The sequence below is a fragment of the Telmatherina bonti genome (assembly GCF_933228915.1).
Source record: "Telmatherina bonti genome assembly, chromosome: 20".
Lineage (NCBI taxonomy): Eukaryota > Metazoa > Chordata > Actinopteri > Atheriniformes > Telmatherinidae > Telmatherina > Telmatherina bonti.
Window position 1 is genome coordinate 15,079,200 of NC_136618.1, and position 19,915 is coordinate 15,099,114.

The 19,915-nt window shown below is 39.2% G+C and overlaps 1 protein-coding gene across 1 annotated transcript in view; it reads right to left on the reverse strand.

Annotated features, from left to right (window-relative positions):
- Nucleotides 1–755, reverse strand: part of sema5a (sema domain, seven thrombospondin repeats (type 1 and type 1-like), transmembrane domain (TM) and short cytoplasmic domain, (semaphorin) 5A) — a 144,816-nt gene extending 144,061 nt beyond the window's left edge. The window contains exon 1 of the mRNA XM_079259753.1: nt 535–755. The gene's annotated coding sequence lies outside the window, so the exon portion shown is untranslated. The remainder of the gene's footprint in view (nt 1–534) is intronic.
- Between the last annotated feature and the right edge of the window lie 19,160 nt (nt 756–19,915).

A 19,915-nucleotide genomic window follows, 5' to 3' on the forward strand; every position in this document is an offset into this window, starting at 1 on the left:
TCAGTGATATCCTCCAAGCTTCCCCCTTCACACATCTGCGCACTTTAGAAAATTCGAGTTTCTGAGGTTTTTGGTTATTATAACAGCATCTAATCAACTGTGTCAAGTTGTTAGAAGGAGGAAAGCAAAGCCAGACAGTTTGATGGCAGCGATGGAGGGGCTATCAGACGGTGGGTGCACTCTGTCAGCACCACCAAGCGGTCAGAAATCGCAAAGCGCCATGTAAAACTTCTCAAAACTGATCATGTGTGTTCATTCAGCTTTTGTGGAAGGGTGTGTGTTTTCCCCGTTAGGTGCTGTAAATCCCCACTCTGCAAGTATTTAAGTACATTCAGATCATGCCAAAAAAAAAACAAAAAAAAAACAAAAAACAGACTTAAAAGCGCAACCTCCTTGGTGAAGGTAATGAACAGGAGAAAACAAACGCGGCGCGTTTTTGCGGACAAACTGCTGCAGACGTCTGGGACCAAATCTGAGCAAGAAACATCACAGCCGGAGTTTAGCAGCTCGAGGTTGGCTGTAAACTATGCTTACCAAGTGATGTGCCCAACTCCCGTTCATCTAGTCTTGTCCCGCTGAGATAAGAAGAGTGGAAACGCTGAGATTGAAGATGCAATGAAGATTAAATATCCTCACTTCTGCTGCGTCTCCGAAAACACGGACCTTGGTATAGAGGTAGAAATAAATGAAAAAAAAAAAAAAAAGAAAACTCCTTCTGTCTCTATAAAGATTCTCCTCGCCCCCTCCGGAGCCCCTTGTGCTATTTGTGCCCCACGGGGAAGCGCTCTGTGCCGGTGGCTCCCCGGCGCACGGCTTGTAATCGGACACCGCACTGTCGCGCTGCGCCACACACAATGTGCCTCCTCTCTGTGGCGCGGTGCGAAAAGAGGCAACGGCGCTTTGCAAAGAAAAAAAAAAGTACTTTCCTGCTGCAGTTGTCGCGCAAAAGAAGCCCCGCCACTGAAAAAATAAAAAAGGAAATGAAAAAATAAAAAAAAATCAGCCAGAGTAGAGGAGGAGATGCTTCCAACAAGGCTGCCTTCAGTTACAGCTGCGCAGCGCAGGAGCAGGGTTTTGTTGGCTGAGGATTTGCGCCCCCACTTTTGCGCGTCCACTCCATGCAGGAGAGACGTGGCAACGGCGCACAGCTGTCCTGCAGGTGGAGAACGATGCAAACCTTTAAAAAAACAGCAACAAATACAACAAAGATGGGGAAAAAAAACAAAACATCTCAAGTATAATCGCTGCTGAGGTTTGTCAAACATGACATAAATGTTAAGGAAAGGTCAGAGGTCAACAGCAGCTTCTAATAATAATCTCCCAAAGAGTCTTAAGTAATTAAAATCTGCACTTTTGATACTAAATGTAAATGTTTACCAATCTGATTGAGTGTTACGGTTCATAAAACGTCAATGGGTTTTGAACCTTGTCTTGCATATTTGCAACCAAGAGCCAGCCGTCCAATATTCTGGGTGAAGACTTCTGCTGCTTTGTACAGCCAGAAGTCATTCTTCTATTCATTTAAGAAATGTAAATACTTACAGAAAGAAAGAAAGAAAGAACAGAAAGAACAGAAAGCGCCAGAGTCGTGTTTCCATCCCTTTGTAATAGTGACATTCCCAGTTCAATCACCAGTTTATCCCCCCAGTGAATGAATGCTTCGAAATGAATGCTTTGCTATCAAACTCCAAAAGCCCAACATGTCGTACACAGCTTTAGGGCTCTGACAGACAGCGTGTGTCTGTGTTTTTGACAGACGTGTAGCGGAGTCAACAACAGATTGCTAATACGCTTCTACATTAAACAGGAACGTGCCTCTGTGAGTGCCTTTGCTCATGTTGTACCCACATCGAAATTCAAATCAGGTCATTTTCATAAAAATGTTGCTACCCGCATGGGGGAAGTAAAGCTGAGATTTACATTTCAAGTGGCCTCGGTGCAACTCTGGGAACTGCGTGGGTAACCTTTTCCTTTCTCTGGCGGTTTAGGGGGATGCAGAGAGAGCAGATCTGCTGCATATCAGAACAGGCTGGATGAAGTTCTGGCAGGCCAACAGCACTAATAGAGCTTGACAAATGCAACGCAGACACTAAAGGGATGAATACGTTAAACGCTGGCTGAGATATTCAAGTGACTTTACACACACATCCCAAAAAAAAAAAAAAAAGAAAAAAAAAGAAAGAAAAATCAGCTATGTAGTTCCATCCACTGAAAGTGCTGTGACCTCTAGAACTTTTTCTCCATGCATCAGGAGTTTCTTTCTCTCCTACTCTGCATGGTGGGCTCTCGTTTAGAATAGCACTTTTACTCCCTAATGGCTAAAGAGCCCGTCAAGCAGATTTCATCAGTAAAACGAAGGCAAAGTCTTTAAATGTATTGTCAGACAGAGGGATGCTTGATGTTAGGTAGGCCTACATCAGTTGGTGATGGGAGGTCTGACACTAAAGGAACCAAATCTGCTCTCTGATGCCCATTTCTTACTGTTTTGATGTCAGAAAAACTAGCCTAAGTTGCCAGGCAACCACAAAAATTTGGTTTTAGATAGAACCTCTTCAAGTAGCACTATGTAACTTTCTGACCTTAAATCTTCCTCTGGATGCTGTCAAGACCTGTCTGAGTGATAATTTTCTTCAACTAATTGAAGCTAAAACTGAAGTTCTTTTTTGCACCACAGACATATATTTCTCTAAATAGCTGAGAGTATTGGCCCGATTGCCCTTTTTATTAAGCCGACAGTAAAGAACCTCAGTGTAATCATGGACCCTGCACTTTCCTTAGACGCTCACATAAAGTCACTTGTCCATTCCTGTTTTTATCATATGAGGAACATGGCCAAGCTAAGGCCAATTGTGTCACCATCCAGCTAGAGATGATTGCTCATGTCTTCATCTTCACCAGGCTCGACTGCTGCAGTTCCACCTTTACATGCCTAAACAAAAAATTGCTGGGCCGTCTCCAGGTTGTTCAGAATGCCTCTGCAAGGCTACTTACAAGATCACCAAACCCCCCCCCCCCAGTCACTCTGCTTCTGATCCAGCTGCACTGGCTGCCCGTCACTTACAGAATACATTTCAAAATCCTGGTTCTAACTTACAGAGCCCTACACAACCAGGCTCCAGGCTATATCAGGGATCTTTTAAAGCCTTAAGTTCCCAGTAGGTCCCTGAGATCTGCTGACCAGGGTCTGCTGGCTGCTTTACATGCGCGGCTTAAAACTACAGGTGATAGATCCTTTGCAGCAGTGGCCCCCTCTTTGTGGAACTCCCTTCCTTTCAGCCCGAGATCATCAGAGTCAGTGATCTCATTCAAAAAGCAGCTTAAGACACATTTTTTAAACTTTAATTGTTTTTATGTTTTCTTATAGTTTTATGTTGTTTTAAAATTTTTTGTTTCGTTGTGAAGCTTTTTGTGATTTCTTTTTTATCTTGAAAGGCGCTATATAAATAAATATTTACTTACTTATTTACTTTCTTTTTTACTTTTTTTTCTCTATATATTTAATGTACCTTGTTTTATATTTTGAGTTCTGTTTTTTTCTTTGTCAATGTTGTCTATATAAGGAAAATCTTAATAAAAACATGGAAAAACAAAAATCCACAGTGACATTTGTTATGTATGTTCGTGGAGCTGTCGGAGCCCAGCAGTGTCCCGAGGCTGAGAAAATGCACTTCAGAACCTTTTCTTCTTTGAATGCTGAGGTTTTTTGAATGCTCTGTCACATCCTGGGAACTGAATAACAGCACATTGGCCGTTTTGAATATGTTTTCTCTCTGACAGAGACAGAGCAAGAGATAAGCAAAGAGACGACGTTCTCCGGTGTTTTATGTTATTCTGTTGTGTTTACTTCATGTGAGCATGTACACATGTAACGGATTGTGTAAATGAGAGTGTGATATGAAAAAAAGTACTACAAACAGCAGGCCAAGCACAATCCATGAACGCCAAACCTCAGTTGACAGTAGCCAAGACCCCATATTCCCTCTGTCAAACAGGCCATCTGTCCTGCTGCATCTTTGCCATATCAGGTCCCAGGCACTCTCACACTTTGCAAACACAGTCACCCCACATGCCAACTACAGGGCCACGCAAAATACATACTTTCACTGACACATGAATTCATTATTTTCCCATGTTGAGGTTGTAACACACCTGCATACATGAAAAACTGCGTGTGCATGACTGTGTATTTGGTTGACTCATGTAGGTTGCAAGTGATGTGATGGTACAGGTGAGCTAAAAACAAACAAAAACCAAATGTCACCTCCCAGGAGAGCAGAAGCGGAAGTTTAAAAGAGTCGAGGAAGGCATGACTATGAAAAGATTGCAAAGGTGAGAGAGATGAGCAGGTCAGCTGTGAAAGACTGCAGTCATTCCTCACTCTGAGCTCCATACCTGCAGACTCAATGAGCCATTCCACGCTGCCGCAGGGCTAAAACCGTACAATTTCTCAGACTTACTCAGCCTTACTGTGCCCTGCAGTAGCAGCATCCAGGGCCTTGTAGTGCCAGAAGTCCACAAAGCCTCCCTCTCCTGCCACGCTCCACAATGATGTTGTTACTGTCAGGATTGGAGGAAGTGTGGATATAACGGAGGAAAGAAAGTTCTTCAGTAGGTTTAGGACAGCAAGAGTATTTAGAGGTTTAAGTCTGGTTAAAGACCTGATGTAATGCTGTAGTGAAGACTAACTTCATGCCTGTTTAGGCGTTATCATAGTAAGCTCACCACGTCAGTATCTCATAACGTTTATTGAATTGATGATGATGAATTCTGACACTCAAATGATTAATCTATTGTTGTTGGGGACTTTCCTGCAGTCCCATCAGTAAAACATCTCAGTATGCACGAGAGCAGCCCAAATTTGGAACATATTTAGGCCTCCTAGATGATGTCTGCCATGAAAATTGAGTGGATTGCCATGAAATTTTGCCTGATTATACTGTAATGACGAATTCACACACTTGCAGACAACTAAAAGCCCCGAAGATGCATGAAGAACAAATCCAACTCTGTATATTTATTCAGAATTATAATGTGGCCTTTTATGATATGGATGATTAGGATAGCAGTCTAATAATGAAAAAAGTACAATTACTATTATGTTACTTACTTACACTGAAATGAAAAGTTTTATTAGAATTGTGAATCCAGCAGTCTTTTGAATACAAAGACTCCTTAAAAAATAATTTCCACAAGACTTTAAAAAAAAGTAACACTACTTCATTTTAGATGTGTAGAGTGCTCTATTTAGCTAAAACAGAAGATTATTACGAACATAGTTTCTCACATATCACATCTTAAATATATCAAAAGACATATCACCGTATTAAGTTTAGCACACCAGTGGAATGGCTCCATTAATATAACAGCAGTCAAAGAATACAAATGCCTATGGCTTAGTTAGCTAACTTTAGCTCATCGTTAGCTCGTTTAATGCGATTTAAGCTAGCTAACGGTTTAAATGTTTGAACACTCTTCAGTCTCTCCTACTCTGCATGGTGTGCTCTCATTTAGAATAACACTCTTGCTGTGCACAATTATTTAATTATATATAATTATATGTACAACACATCTATCTTTAAACTGCATATAAGTCTTTTCTTAGGATTATTTTATCTTCAAAGAGGAAAAAAGTACTTTTGTGTTTTCTATATTTTTCTTTTTTTGCTGATGTTTGTAGTAAGATGCTCAGAGCAAAATGGAAATATGAAAAGAAAGTGGGAGCTTTAAATCTGTGTAGAGTTTATGTTTTTAATATATATCTATCGTTTCAATAAGGTTGAAAGTAGAGGGCTCTATGACTGCCAACAGAAAAGTGCAACAGATGTGCAAACTGTTTCTCTCCATAGACACATCACCATACAGACCCAGCAGTTTCTGCATATTCATAGACACACATAATATAACAGCCATGTTCCATTCTCCACCCTCCCACAACAGATCATGACATGTTTGGTGATGCCTGTAATTTCCACATGGTACCATCATCAGTCTGAACCAATATTTTATCCTTGTCAGTTTAAGGGAATATCTGTTGCCAGTAAGCATTTAGTGAGTAAATAACAATCCTTCTTAATATCAGAATGTGTTTAATATTCAGAAAAATGAAATAAGGTAGTTTTTGTTTGTTTGTTGCTTTTGTTAATTTAGATTTTACACCTGCCATTATTAAACTAATTTGGGACATTTCTATATAAAACATACACCATTCTATTGTTGGCATTAAAATTTTATTTGAATTACTTTTCTTTCTCTATCTCTCCATTTTGTTTTTAATTTTTAAAATATTTTTATTTCATGTAATGCACAAGAGAGTAGTATTCTAAAAAAAAAAAAGTCTCTCAATTACTTAACATTTTATTTCCAATTTGTTTTAATGAAATCAATTAGGCATGAACTGAAAAACTATTGACAAGATTTTTTTTCTTTTGTCTCATTAAATTCAATTTAAATGAAAGATAAAGTATCACAACACAATCTCACAAATGTCTTTTTTCAAAAGATTGTAATATCCTGAACTTTTTTAGATGAAGAGTTGTTTTGGAAGTAAATAAATAACTGGAGAAGAGTTGCAGCAAATTCATGCTAATAAGTCTATAATGATTTTTCCAGTATTTGGGGTTTCAGACAGCCTTTTCTCATGATAGAATTGCATAAAGTGAGTTGTAGCTGCCATCACTTAATAATTCTTTGTTTAGAAAAAATAATTACCATGTTATGAAAATAAATTTTTAAATGTCACTAACTTTGGAAAACATTTTAATGAGTTGCTTAATATTTGGTAAAACCAAAGTTTTGGTACTGCTAAAGTCAGACTTTTTTGTTGTTCACTATGCAACACCAAGGGACTGGATGTTATCCTGACAGAATTAAAGGATGAGGTTTGCAGCGGCATGCTATTTTGAGTTAATGCAACCAATATGGTATCTAATGTATTTACTTATCTGTTATTATGTGTGCTAATGTGTTAGCCAAGTTCACGTGACACTCAACTCACTACATTTATGGAGTGAAATTGTTTACAAGTTTGTAACCATTAAGCTATTGAATGATTTGTTTTTAGTAGTTGAAATCTCTGTGAAAATATTTATGTTATGTAAATATGTTGTATCTTTTTTTGCAGTTCTCACGGTAGGGTTGACAACATGTGTGCAAATAAATGCCAGTAATCAAAGAAAGCCTTGATTCATTAATTCCTTACTGAACTGCATCTTACATGTTCATTTCATGACATCAGTGTTCTGGGTTTCTGTAGTTCCTGTTAGATGATGTGTGTCATCATACCCAGTTTTCACACCTTCCTATATGTTAGATTTTGTTTATTTGGCTATAAATTCTTATGAGGAGGTGTCAGGTACTAATCTGTGGATTTCCATTTAACACAAACTTAGTTTTACTTTCCTTTCACTTGTCATTTGTGTTTTCTCAACTCTCTTCTTTCTAATGGTGAACATGAACATCCAAAAACACACCATTAAGATCAGAATTCAGATTCATGGTAAAGTTAAGATGTAACACAAGACATTGCACACAATTTAGTAATTGTACACTATAATTCCTGACATTTCATGTAGACATACACTTGTAAACAGCAGCCTATTTCACAGATTGGCACATGACTTAACTTTTATTGCATGTTTCCTGGTGAAGCTGAGTCGTCTCACCGTTGTCATTATGTGCTTTGTCTTCACTGCTGTTAGCCTGCAAAGTAATGGCAAGTTAGAATCTGTGGCAGGATACACTGAAGACATGGATCCAATTTTTAGAACTGCACTTTCTGGAAAGATTATCATCTGTGACACTAACAGACACCAAGAACATGAAATCTTAATCAGCTAATGTTGTGTTTCACCAAACTCTGCAGAGCAGAATCAGCTGCATATTAACTGTGTAATGTTTGCACTTAACATGTGCAGTTTTTACCTCAATGATTTGTCTCACAATCAGCAAACAATCCTGCAACAGCATCAGATGAAGTGGACCTTTCATCCATATATCCATCCATCTATCTTTCTTTTTTAAAGGAATCAGTGTAAGGGTGAGCTCTCATAGATCACAGACCTACTGTACAGTCTTAGTTTTATCTGCACACAGAACTGGAAATAGGCACTCCATCCTCTGAACTTTAAACGCCTTGGTCTTACTTATATCATGAAAGTTTAATCCATCTTCATCCTGTCCTTTTACTGTACAATCCTCATCAGCCTGCTACTGTGCTGTGCGGAGGTATGATATAGTATTGTCAGGGCAGCATCCTTCTAAAGGTAGCGAATAAATGGACTGAGTGAAATAATGAAATGCAGCACTAGAGTCCAGGGGGTCATCTTTCTTGCCTTCTGCCGAGATTCCAGCTGGCTGTATTTGTCTTTGTCCTCCCCTCTACAGCCCATGATGGATAGCAAAAAGAATATGGCTGATGGTAAAAGTTTTCCTTTTTTTTTTTTTTAGTGTCTTTTTCTTTTTGCCACAATCACCATTAGCAAAGTGGCTAAGTTAAGGGCTTGAGAGATGAACTCTGTGAAATTCAATCATGGGAACTGAAGGTTTGGAGGCGTGAGGTCTTGGCCCCATGGGCAGTTTGGAGATTGCTTCAGATTAATTAATGTAAAAAATGGAGAGGGTGAGGCCATAGAGAACAATTATATATGGGACTGCTGGGCATGATGTTCGCCTTTCGCAGTGAAGAGTGCAGTCTGGTGATTTTTGTCTCTGTGTTAGGGAGACATTTTACTCTCAGTCAGTAATTTTAGGCGGCAAAAAGCAATTTGAGAGGAGATAAAGCAGCCAGAAGCTACCCGTGGCAAAATGGATAGAAAAATAAAGCCACTTAAAGAACTCAAGGTGCAAATAATACAGTGGGGAAAACTAGCACCATCTCCTGTGTTGTAATCTCCTGAAAGCAGACTCTGGGTTAAAAGAGAGGGATGCCACTCAATTAAATGGTTCGGGTTTCAGCACTGATCTTCCATTATGTGTGTATTTAAGATCAAAAATCTTTTCCACTAAGACAAATTGTGTTAGCTTGAAATATAGCCTGAAAATCCTCCTGCAGTCAAACTCACTTCTTTGCCTTTTCCACTGCATTCTTAATAGGGGATTACATCAACAGTGCAAAATCTCAGATGAAGCAGATGAATAAACTGTACTCTCTTCTTCCTTTGGCAACAGGGGACGGAGGTAATTGTTCACTGACACTGTCTCAGGAAACTGAAATAAATCCTCCAATTTCCAACTCAGCGGATGCTATTTGTTTCTTTCAATGCCATCTTGTGTTTCAGGGTGACTGCGCTGACCTCTCGCCACACTGTACCGACTGTCCTCTCGAGTGCACACGTCTCCAAGTCTGAGTCCTCTCAAGCTGAGGGCACAGGCATCATTCACACCGATATGACACACATAAACACCACATGCTCACAGCCAGGCACAACTTTTCCAGATCCGTCGGATATGCCTGGTGGCTTTGTCTTTTTCTCACTTCCACATAAAAGCACAGCAACGTCCTCAGACCGACCAGAGCAGGGCGAGTTTTCATTTACGTGAACCGTGATGCTCTCTAAGCAGGTGTGCACACCGCATCGAGATTGGTCTTCTCGCTACGGTGGTTTTTTTTTTTTTTTTTTTTTTATCTCAGGAGCTTTGGAAACCTTGATTTATTTCTGCAAGTGAACATCCTCCACAAAGGGAAAATATGAGCGGCTTTCAGTTTGCTATTCGAAGGAGAAAACAGATTAAAACAGCTTTGGATGCTTTCTGTAAATCTGGCAAAACAAGGCCGATTAGAGAGCTGCTTTTTGAGTTTTTCGACAAACACAGAGAGTCAAAAACTGAAAATAATCCACAAAAGATTGAAATCAGCAAGTAAAAATGATATTAACTGATAACAATCAATCTCATTATTGGGATATAATTGTTTTGTATTACTCTCAGTATGACACATCCCATTTTTTCCACTATAAGCCAACATTATGGCAAAGCAGCTCATTATGAACTCGACTGGAAATACAGACTTCCATCATCTGGGTGCCTCTCCTGCAGAGGCCAACTGCAAAGCACTGTAACATGCAGCTCATGCTTCGCATGAGAAACGAGCTTTGTTGACAGGTAAAGGGGCGCTTCAGTAATTGTTTTTGTCCCACATTGGACAAGTTAATTAATTTCAATTACTGGCTCTCCGGTTGGGGGTTAGAAGTCAGAACTGGGCCTGTCTTTGTGGAGGAGGTAGAGCCTTGTGTTTATTATTCCATCTATCAGAGAAGACGTAACTATTCTGAGTTGATACCTGTGAGAGAGCGCTCAGACTGTCTGTTCTCTGAAGTTGTCTTAAGAGCTGCTCTGCCTACTGATAGACAGAGAGACAGGGAGAGAGAGAGAGAGAGCTCAGGAGAGTCAGGCTGTTCACGCAGTAGAGCTAGAACCATCAAAATGGCATTATAAGATGGAAGCGCCAGCATGTTTTCATGAAATTTAGGTGATTCTATGAGAAGGAAAAACTCTTTTGCTTTGGCTTTGAACATTGCCTCGCCCCCGGAGTCACTTTCCCCTTTTCCCATCTTTGAGGCACGCCTTTGGACAAGATGAAAGCAAATGTCTGAGCACTTCAGTCAGGGTGTAGACAAACTATGGAGACTGCTCATGTGAAGTAACTGCTTCTAAAAGCAAGAATTCAAAGAAGAACAAGAGACTTCAAACAGGTTGTAATGGTTGAATGGTGTTGGGAACGCCACATTGTTTTGCACTAAAATGAGAGAACGTCATCAAATGCGTGACGATGATTTCTGAAACCCAGCTCCGGGGCTCGTTTCGGACATTCGCTCCTTGCAGTCAATCTGATGGTGGCTTCACACCTGGAAAATAAAATAAAATAAAATCAGACCAATCAATTAGAGAGGGTTCTGGGAGCACTGCTTGCTTCTCCATGAAAGTCAGGTGTGAATTTAAAATGTATGCAGTCAGACAAAAGCGTGCAGACAACAGCTGGACTTAAATAAAAACACACTGCTTTGTCAAGAAAGTGACCTAAAGTCGCTAACAGATCGCTAACACTTAATCCGCTTGGACTGTTAAAGATGCATTATGTAACTTTCTGACCGTAAAACTTCACAAATGCTGATTCAGCAAAGAAATGCAGGAAGATTAAAAGACAGAAAGGGACAAAACAAAAGTAATCGCAAGATCGTCTTTTGTTGGCTGGAGAGAGCTAACAGGTCAAATATGATGTGAGATAGATGCTGAATTAGCCTTCGATGGGGGATGCGTGACGGGAAAATGGTAAAAGTTCTGTAGTGTCTCTTTATAATAATTCCTACAATAAATCCTTTATCATCGCCTTATGGTCATATGGGCAGCTGCTTGTGTAAGAAGCTGGAGGAACGTCTCGATGAGGAAGAAACATGACTGATAAGTATTTATCTAAAAGTTTTACATCTTCACCAACAGAGTATCAGCATCACAAACCAGCAACAGGAGCACAAAGAAGTTTCATCCCTGCACCGAATCCATCACTACGGAAGCCAGATCCCTGGCTACGATGTCACTTGATGTTCATTTGTCTGCTGCACATTAACATGGGATCAACACCACAATGACATGTGACAAGAAGAATCAGCTAATTTACTATTCACAGTTCCAATAAAAAAGAGCGATAAATGCACATTATAAAATAGAATCAAGGCAGAAAAAGTAAATATAAAACATAAAAAAGTAAAGATGAATAAACTTCTCTATGCATGTGCAGGAAATAGAGCTGAAAACAAGAATGTATCTGTGAATGAGGTCTAAAGTGTGAGTTTATGTGGGAGAGACAGGAGATTCAGTGGAGTCAGGCTCCTTGTCAGGCAGATGGTAGCAGGCAGAAAAAGCTGTGCTGGATGGCTGTAGTCCTTCATGGTGCTGCATGCTTTCTACAGATAGCAGCTGCAGAAAATGGCCTGAATGGAGGAGACACATTCTGCACCGTCTGCACCATTCTTTGTAGTGTTTTCCAGCCGTGACTGGAGCAGTTCCCGTACCACCCTGCGATACAGCCTGCAGGCTGACAGTAGAGGCTGGTGAGGATGCTGGTGTTCATGGCAAACTTCCCTAGTCTCCTCCTGACCACAGTGTCACATCGGTCTGTCAGCAGTCTCCTGAAGTTCAGTGGAAGGTAACAGTCCTGCCACCAGCTGGACAGTATTTTCTCCTCATCTCTACTGGCAGCCTCAGAGTTGGTAAAACCCGTGATGGACTATAAAACTTTCAGTATTTCTTCCGCATAATTTGTACGACAATATTTTTATCAGTGTCAAGTCAATGGGGATGTTCCCATCAGTCCATTGATTTTGTTTCATCTTCTCAAACTTATTTTGATTTTTCTTAATATTTGCATCTGACAGATACATAACTGACCAACGCAAGTGCCGCTTTTCAACTTCATTCAAACTTTGTATCACCATGGCTGAGCTTCTTTACTCTTTTTTAGCTGCTGAAGCTGATCCTCAAATTGTTCCAAGGGACATCCTAAAATACATCTTAAAATTGTCATGGGTGAGCGTCACCTCCTGCACAATTCAATTTGCCCAGTTATCCTCTCTTTTCTAGAGTAGCCAGTGTACTCTTCTCCTTTGCAAGCATCAGCACATATCATCATCGCTTTATGTAGAATCTGTGTTTGGTCTGGCCACTTTTCTAATTTGTTTGAGAATCTTCATAATTTATTTGCAATTTTGCATCACACTTGGTGTGTATAGACAAAAACATAGACATTTCACCTCCAAAATATTCACAATTTCATGTCATTTGTTTGCATCTGCCCTTGTGTGTAAAGGCCTTTAGAAACCTGGTGGCACAGTCATGACTACCTTGTGTTGCTTACACAGTGCATAAAAGTCAGATATTCGAAGTTTACCTTTGCATCCAGTCTTGTGGTTGTGTCTAAATGAGGCAATTAGAGATTCAAAGGTAACCTACAATAAATAAATACAATAAAATATCTCAAAAAAGTCATATTAAATAATGACCAACTACAATCCAGCTAGAAAAATACGGTTGCATTTTATATTCTAAGGAAACCATAATTGCGTAAATGTTTTTGTTTACATCCCTTATGAAGCTATTGTTTTATTTCCAAAATCACTTTATCCGTGTGTGAGCTCCAGTTATGAGAAATAACAAACATGCACTTAACAAGGGGAGACTGGGCTTTGGTTATTGATTAAAGCAATACTTTACCTCTCATTTTACTTTGCATATCATCCTTTCATCATGTGGTAACTGACTAGTGTAATATGTCACCTGGCATCAGACACACAGGGCTCTTTTTGAGTGAGAAATGTAGATATTATACATTATATTGATTTTTAAGAAATGTGAAATGGCAACATATTTTCCTGGCAGCTGGGTTGTAACATGAGATGAAATGTCACTTGTAGAGACATTCAGCTTTTTAAAGCACATTTCCGTCCTTCATCATGACAAACTTCGACAAATGAAAAGTACAAGATGTTTACAACGTATTTACAGAATTAATATTAATTTCCCTGGATCCATTAATAATTTAGCCGTTCATCAGAGTAATGGTTTAAGAGTCTGCAGCAGCAGGAATTCAACACATATTTACTTTCCACCCAACTAGAAATTTTCATCCACTTTTATAAGATCAGTGTGTTCTGTTGGCCTCAGGGACGATAAAGTTCCTAAATTTATGTGTGCGATTTCTTGTTTCAATCAGGGAAATGCTAATGATATCTTAACTGTATACTTGAAAGTTCTCTCCCAGGAGGGCGACTGATTTCCCAGGCAACAAAGTGAATAAACAGCCCAACTTTGATGCCTTGTTCAGCCAAGTGCACATTTCTCTCTTCTGCAACACATGTATTACCATAATAGCTACATGGAGCCCCATCAACCCCTTAATTGATTGGTTAATTGCTCAGAATCCCCAAACTGTATCCCAATGACCGCCTAGTGTCGCCTCAGGGATTGTGGGATTTGTGTCAACATTTCCCCATGTCATCTCATTCATTCTCTCTTCCTGCTTCTCTTCTGCAGAGCATGAAGCATGAGATTGGATTTAGAGTGTAATGGAAGAAAGCACATTGTTTCTCATCTGTGAGAGAGGAGGATGGGTCTGATAAAACCCTCCTACTTGCCGAGCTGGAAAGTTGATCAAAGGCTGCATACGGGAAAGCAGATTTGCTTGTTTTTCTTGTTCTTAGATTAAGTTTACTTTCTTGAAGGGGGGGGGGGGGGGGTAAGGAACAGTTTTGGTTTGTATTTGCTCTGTTGTCTTGTGAGTTTTGGAAAAGAAGCAGGAATGAACAAAGGAGGTCATCATCAAGTGCTGTAATGCTCAGATGTGACAGGTGGGATGTTTTCCCCAATAAGCTTGCAGTGCAGCTTACATAGGAAGAGACGTTCACACTCTTTGTTTCAGCTCACTGTTTTGGCAGCTGTAATAGAGATGACTCAGCATTCACACCATCCAAGTGTGAAAGTTAATTAAGAGGAATAAAATTAGCTGCTTTTCTGTCAGGTCTGAGGAATGTCCGCTTCTCTCTCTGACTTCTGACTTTTCATTTTTATTCAATGACTTTCATCCCTGTGAATGGAGTGTCATTATCAGTTAATTACCTCTTATCTGCTGTGCTGTTGCAATGATAACATTTTCCAGTGCCACAGCGAAGCATAATCTCTGTAATGTCACAGCTACCGTCTATTACCACAACTTTATTTTTATTTCCATTTGTATGAGGCTAAAACAAAGAGAGCAACATCCGGCCAGAGCTGTGACACAGGAAGGTCATCTTTAGATGCAATTACAGTCCAGCCTCTGCTAGTTTGTTGCTCAATTTAATCACTTGACTTTTCAGTTCCTTATTTATCAGTGAAATGCTGCGAAATAAAATAGCATCCAGTTACAATGTGCAGGACTTGGATGAAGCTTGCGTTTTGTTCTTAAGAAAATGAATTAAAATGTCATAAAAACAACTGGGATTAGCATTTTAATTAATTTGTAATAGGATGTGCTAGTTACAACTGATAAGCACTGGTGGATGCATGTGCTTCATACATACTAAAAACACATCACAATCAACAAGAAAGGGGACTCTGGATCCGCTCTGGATGAGACGCACCAAATCCTTCTACTTGAAGGGATCTTGTCCCTCTTGTCACTCGACTGACTGATCTAAAAGGACGTAAAAATGTGTGTTATGGTATTTGCATAAAATTTAAATCAATTAAAAACATTTCTGTGGTCCAAAAAAATCCGGTTTAGATCAAATTTTCAAAAGGGCTGATAACAGAGCCATAAACACATGTAAAAGACCCAAGACAAGCCCGCACAGAACTGGGAACAAGGGCCTTTGTCTACTCCGCTCCGTCTACGTGGAACTCTTTGCAGAGAGACTGGAAATTGTCCCAACTTATTTCTTTGAATAGTTTTAAGTCTAGAGTGAGAGATTTTGAGATGTCCTGCTTTAGTTGTAATTGCTTTTATTTATTTGTTCTGTTTAGGTGGTAACATGTAAATTGCCTATAACTCTTGCTGCCTCTTGGCTAGGACTCCCTTGAGAAAGAGGTTCTTAATCTCAATGGGACTTTCCTGGTGAAATAATGGTTAAATAAATAAAAATAAATAAATAAAAAATAAACTACCTGAATTACAGTTGAATATGAAATATTCCCTGATTGATGTCAAAACTACCCTGGCTGTAGCAAATTTAATTTCTTTAAAGAGTAGCATGAATATAATTTAAGGGGACAAAAAAAAAAGAGTTTAAGTATGTGTGTGTATGTATATATATATATATATATATATATATATATATATATATATATATATATAATCTTTTGCCTTTGATGTCCTTGAGACAAGCTTTATTGACTCAACTGATCCCGTCTCCTCATTCACCAAAACTTGTAAGAAGTTGGAAAATGGCATGAAGGTATGATTTTTTACCGCAAGCCCTGAACCATTAATAGTGAAATGTCAAAAACTTAAGTTTAAATTAGTTAGAAATGAAACTTTCTTACAAAAGGAGCTGACAGTCTAACGTCTCCATTTCCACTATGCTTCTTCAATACAAAAGTTCATGACCAAATTAATGCTGCTGAATATTAAAATTTTTAAGCTTTTCTTGAAGTCGATAGATTTTGGGAAAGGACTTAAAAGGACTGTGTAAAATAAGATGCACTGATGGCAAAGTCTTTATTTACTGGCCTTGCTTAGCCATCAGCATATGAGAAATCGCATATGAAATATAAAAACAGCTTATAAGAAGGTGATAGTAGAGATGTAAATAAGACCTTCTTTTAAAAAAAAGACTTATATCATTTTAGAAAGTAATAAACTGACAATTATAAATGAATGACCATTCAATGTAAATAAAAAAATATACAGCATGTGAAACCAAGTATTTTTCATCACTATTTACTTAGGAGGAACCTTTTTTTATATGACTTTAATCACTGCTGCACAAACAGATATTATTTTTATCATTGAAGTATAACTTAGACTAGACTTTATTGATCCCTTTGGGATGACTCCCTCTGGGAAATTAAAATTGAACTTTCTTTAAGCTAAAGGTTTTATCAGTGTTTTTTCAGCATTACTGACTGTTTAACTATGCACAGACATCACATCTGGTGGTTTTACATCCTCTCCATGAAATAGAAACAGTTTGGAAAAATAAATACCCAGGTAGGCAAGATGCACAAATTCTGCATTATGATGAAAACCTCAGTTGTGCTGAAACAGAATAACATATAGAGGTATGCATCTGGACATCTGAAGTTTACCCCATAAAGTCTCCTTACACTAAACACTTGTTGTAGTTTGATTGGCTATTCTTTGGGTGCCAATGGGACGGCCATTTAGATTTTGGTGATAGCCAGCCCTTGTGATGATCACATTAATAAAGAAGTTCTAATCATGCACGTTTTCTCATCCAAACTTAACACAACCAGAAAGTGACATTTTAAAAGATAAGTGGTATAAAATAATTGAGCTTTAGTTGCTGTGAATGACTCCAGTACTCTGCAGCTGAAAACTGAAAAGATGGATGAGCAAAGGTAGTATGGACTTTTTAATCCTGATTACTTTTTAACTTTTGCAAATCTGCAGCTTGTACTTTCAAGACACTATCATGGATCAAACTCAAGGGTGTAAAGGGATTAGCCTACCGCCATGCTTTCTTTAATTGGAGGATTTGCAGGGAGTGTTATAAACTCTCAGCTCAGGTCAGCTTTAGGGATCTATTGGTTTATAGCCAATAACAGTAAAAAGTATGATATTCAACCTGACCTACTACATGGTTAACATTACTGCTAGCCTTATCAGCATCCCATTACTGTTTTGAGTTTAAAAGAACTTCTAATCTCTGAAGATTTTTTTTGGTGTGTACACATGCTATGTATATCAGGAAGTACACAGTATGCAGTACATACCGTGTACTGTGTTCATTACTTGTACGGGTTAGCATGCTACCTCTGGCTGCAGCTAGCTAGCATGCTATTGCATTGCTAGCCAGTTTCTGCTACACTGAAGTAAATGATGGCCAAACTGTATTGCTGTTTGATTTACAAATGGGCATGCCTATGATACAACTGTTAGATTGGAGGAGGGTAGACGTCCACCTTAATGTGTCAAAGAAGAAGAGTATTTGAAAAACAGACTGTATATAAAAAGATGGACGGAGCCTCCGTGACGTCACCCATAGGTTTCTGAAGAGCTGAATTGAAGCTCGGTGGGCGGTTCTTACCATCGCCATCTTGACAGAGACATGTGTGTCGTCTCACCCGGAAAATACGGCAAATGGGCAAAGAGGTAGAGCTGAGAGGGGGGCTGTGAGCATCATAGTGAATGACTGACATTGAGCGAACTAGGTATAAAACTAAGTCACTTTGTTAACCATCTAAAAACCGCGGTTGTTCTATGTTCTTCTGACTTGAAGTGGGAGATTGGGTACCTGTCAATCAAAAGGACACACCCCTAAATATGCTGAACTTCGAGATTAAATTACTTTTAAAGGGGCTTAGAATAAAATTCACTCCCACCACAGTTGTCATGAAGATAAACCTGACCTATAACTGAAACTGGATTTATGAACCAGGCTGTAAACATGTTTTTTTCTGCTGTGAAGTTGGTCTTTTTAACATGGGAGTCTATGGGGAATTTGCTTTGTTTTGCAGCCAGCCCCTAGTTTTATGCACTTCCATATAGGCTTCACTATGAACCACAGGAAGCTCCGTCCATCTTTCATATACAGTCTATGTTGAAAAATAGCAAAGCAAAACAAACCAATAGGTGTGATATGTGTCATCAGATACACACTGGAAATGTCTTAGAGGTCAGTACACCACCTGGGTACTTTTTCCATGCTTTTAGCTTGCCTACTAAATACTATTTGTCACAGTTTAGCAAATCAGTAAATACTGTTACTGCAGTACAAAGTTTCAAAATCAACTTTTGTTTAGTTGCAGAAAAAATGTTGCTCAATCACTGAGTCCATCCTCTACAAAGCTTATGTCACATTAGTTAAAGTTCAATGGGATTTTTTCCATTTTGCAAAATCAGCTACAGGCCCATCGCCTGCACCCACATACTGTCCAAAGTAATATTCCAAATAGATGCAAAAGGTCGACCAAACAAAGATGTGCTGACGAATCATATTGTTTTATCTCAGAACTTATTAGACAGAAACTCCCACCTCAGCGGTTGGCTAACATGCCACATCAAAGAGAGTGGAGGAGTTGATGTGTCCATCTATGTTAGTATGCTGATCGGTGTGTGATCTGAAAACACAGATGACACAGGCGTGCATGAACACACAAGTAAACACACACACTGAGCCAAACTGCTCTTCCCTGCTGATTTTACTAACACATTCCAAGTATATCCCTGCCTGGCGATGAGGCAGGAAAAAAAAAAAAAAAAAAAAATTTCTTGGCAAATTCAAGTTCATTAAAATACATGCAAGCTGATGCTCAAATAAACACCAACAAAGCCCAGCTGTAGCTTTGTGATATTTCTACGCACATGATCCAAGCATATTCCTGGAGATTGCAGACGGAGCAATCTTGGCACATGAAGTTGGATTCTGCATAGTCAATGTGAGCAGCCCTGACTGCTTGTCATCTTCACTGGACTCCTACTTCAAGCCTGTAAGCCATTTCTCTGAAGGGGGCTCCAGTTACTCAGCAAGTACAGTTTGGCTCAAACATCAGAATTCAATTAAAATGTAAATTTACACTAAGCTGATAAATGAAAACAACAGTTTCTTTGGCACCATGCAGGAGGCGTCATTTTAACAGGGAAGCTGGTATCTTGTCTGGGACAGCAGGTGAGCATCAGGGCCCACCGGGCAAATGACAAATGCAACAACAGGATGAAGAATGACAGATTTAAGACCATTTAAAAGGATTTACAGACTGGTCCTGTTTCTGCTGTAACCTTCGCAGAATCTTTTCCAACACATATCTTCTGTGTATTCCAAGACTTTGTCTGGTCTACTGACAGCTCCCCTGAAAAACTCCAGTCAGGTCTGCGCCTGCCCCTTTCAAGTTTCTGCAAAAGCTGCACAGGTTTGCAAGTAGCTGACACATTTCCTCGACTTACTGTAGCTTCAAAACAGCAACAACAAAAAAAAAAATGTCAGCAACACACTTCATGTCAGTTTCAGTACCCCAAAGGCAATTGCAGCACTTTGGAATACTGAACACCAGCATGAATTACAACATTTTTACAAGTCGGATTCTGTTTCTGAATTCTTTTGATCAAAGTCTCATCTGATTTCCGATAGTTCTGAAAGCAGCGGGGGAAGTGATTGAATGGTTTCTCTAAAAGGTAATGCTGCTAAGCACAGAGAACGACAAATTTCTACCTTTCTTCAAATAAATCCAGTGGTTTGTAAAAGAAATCCCAAAGTAACTCACCTTAATG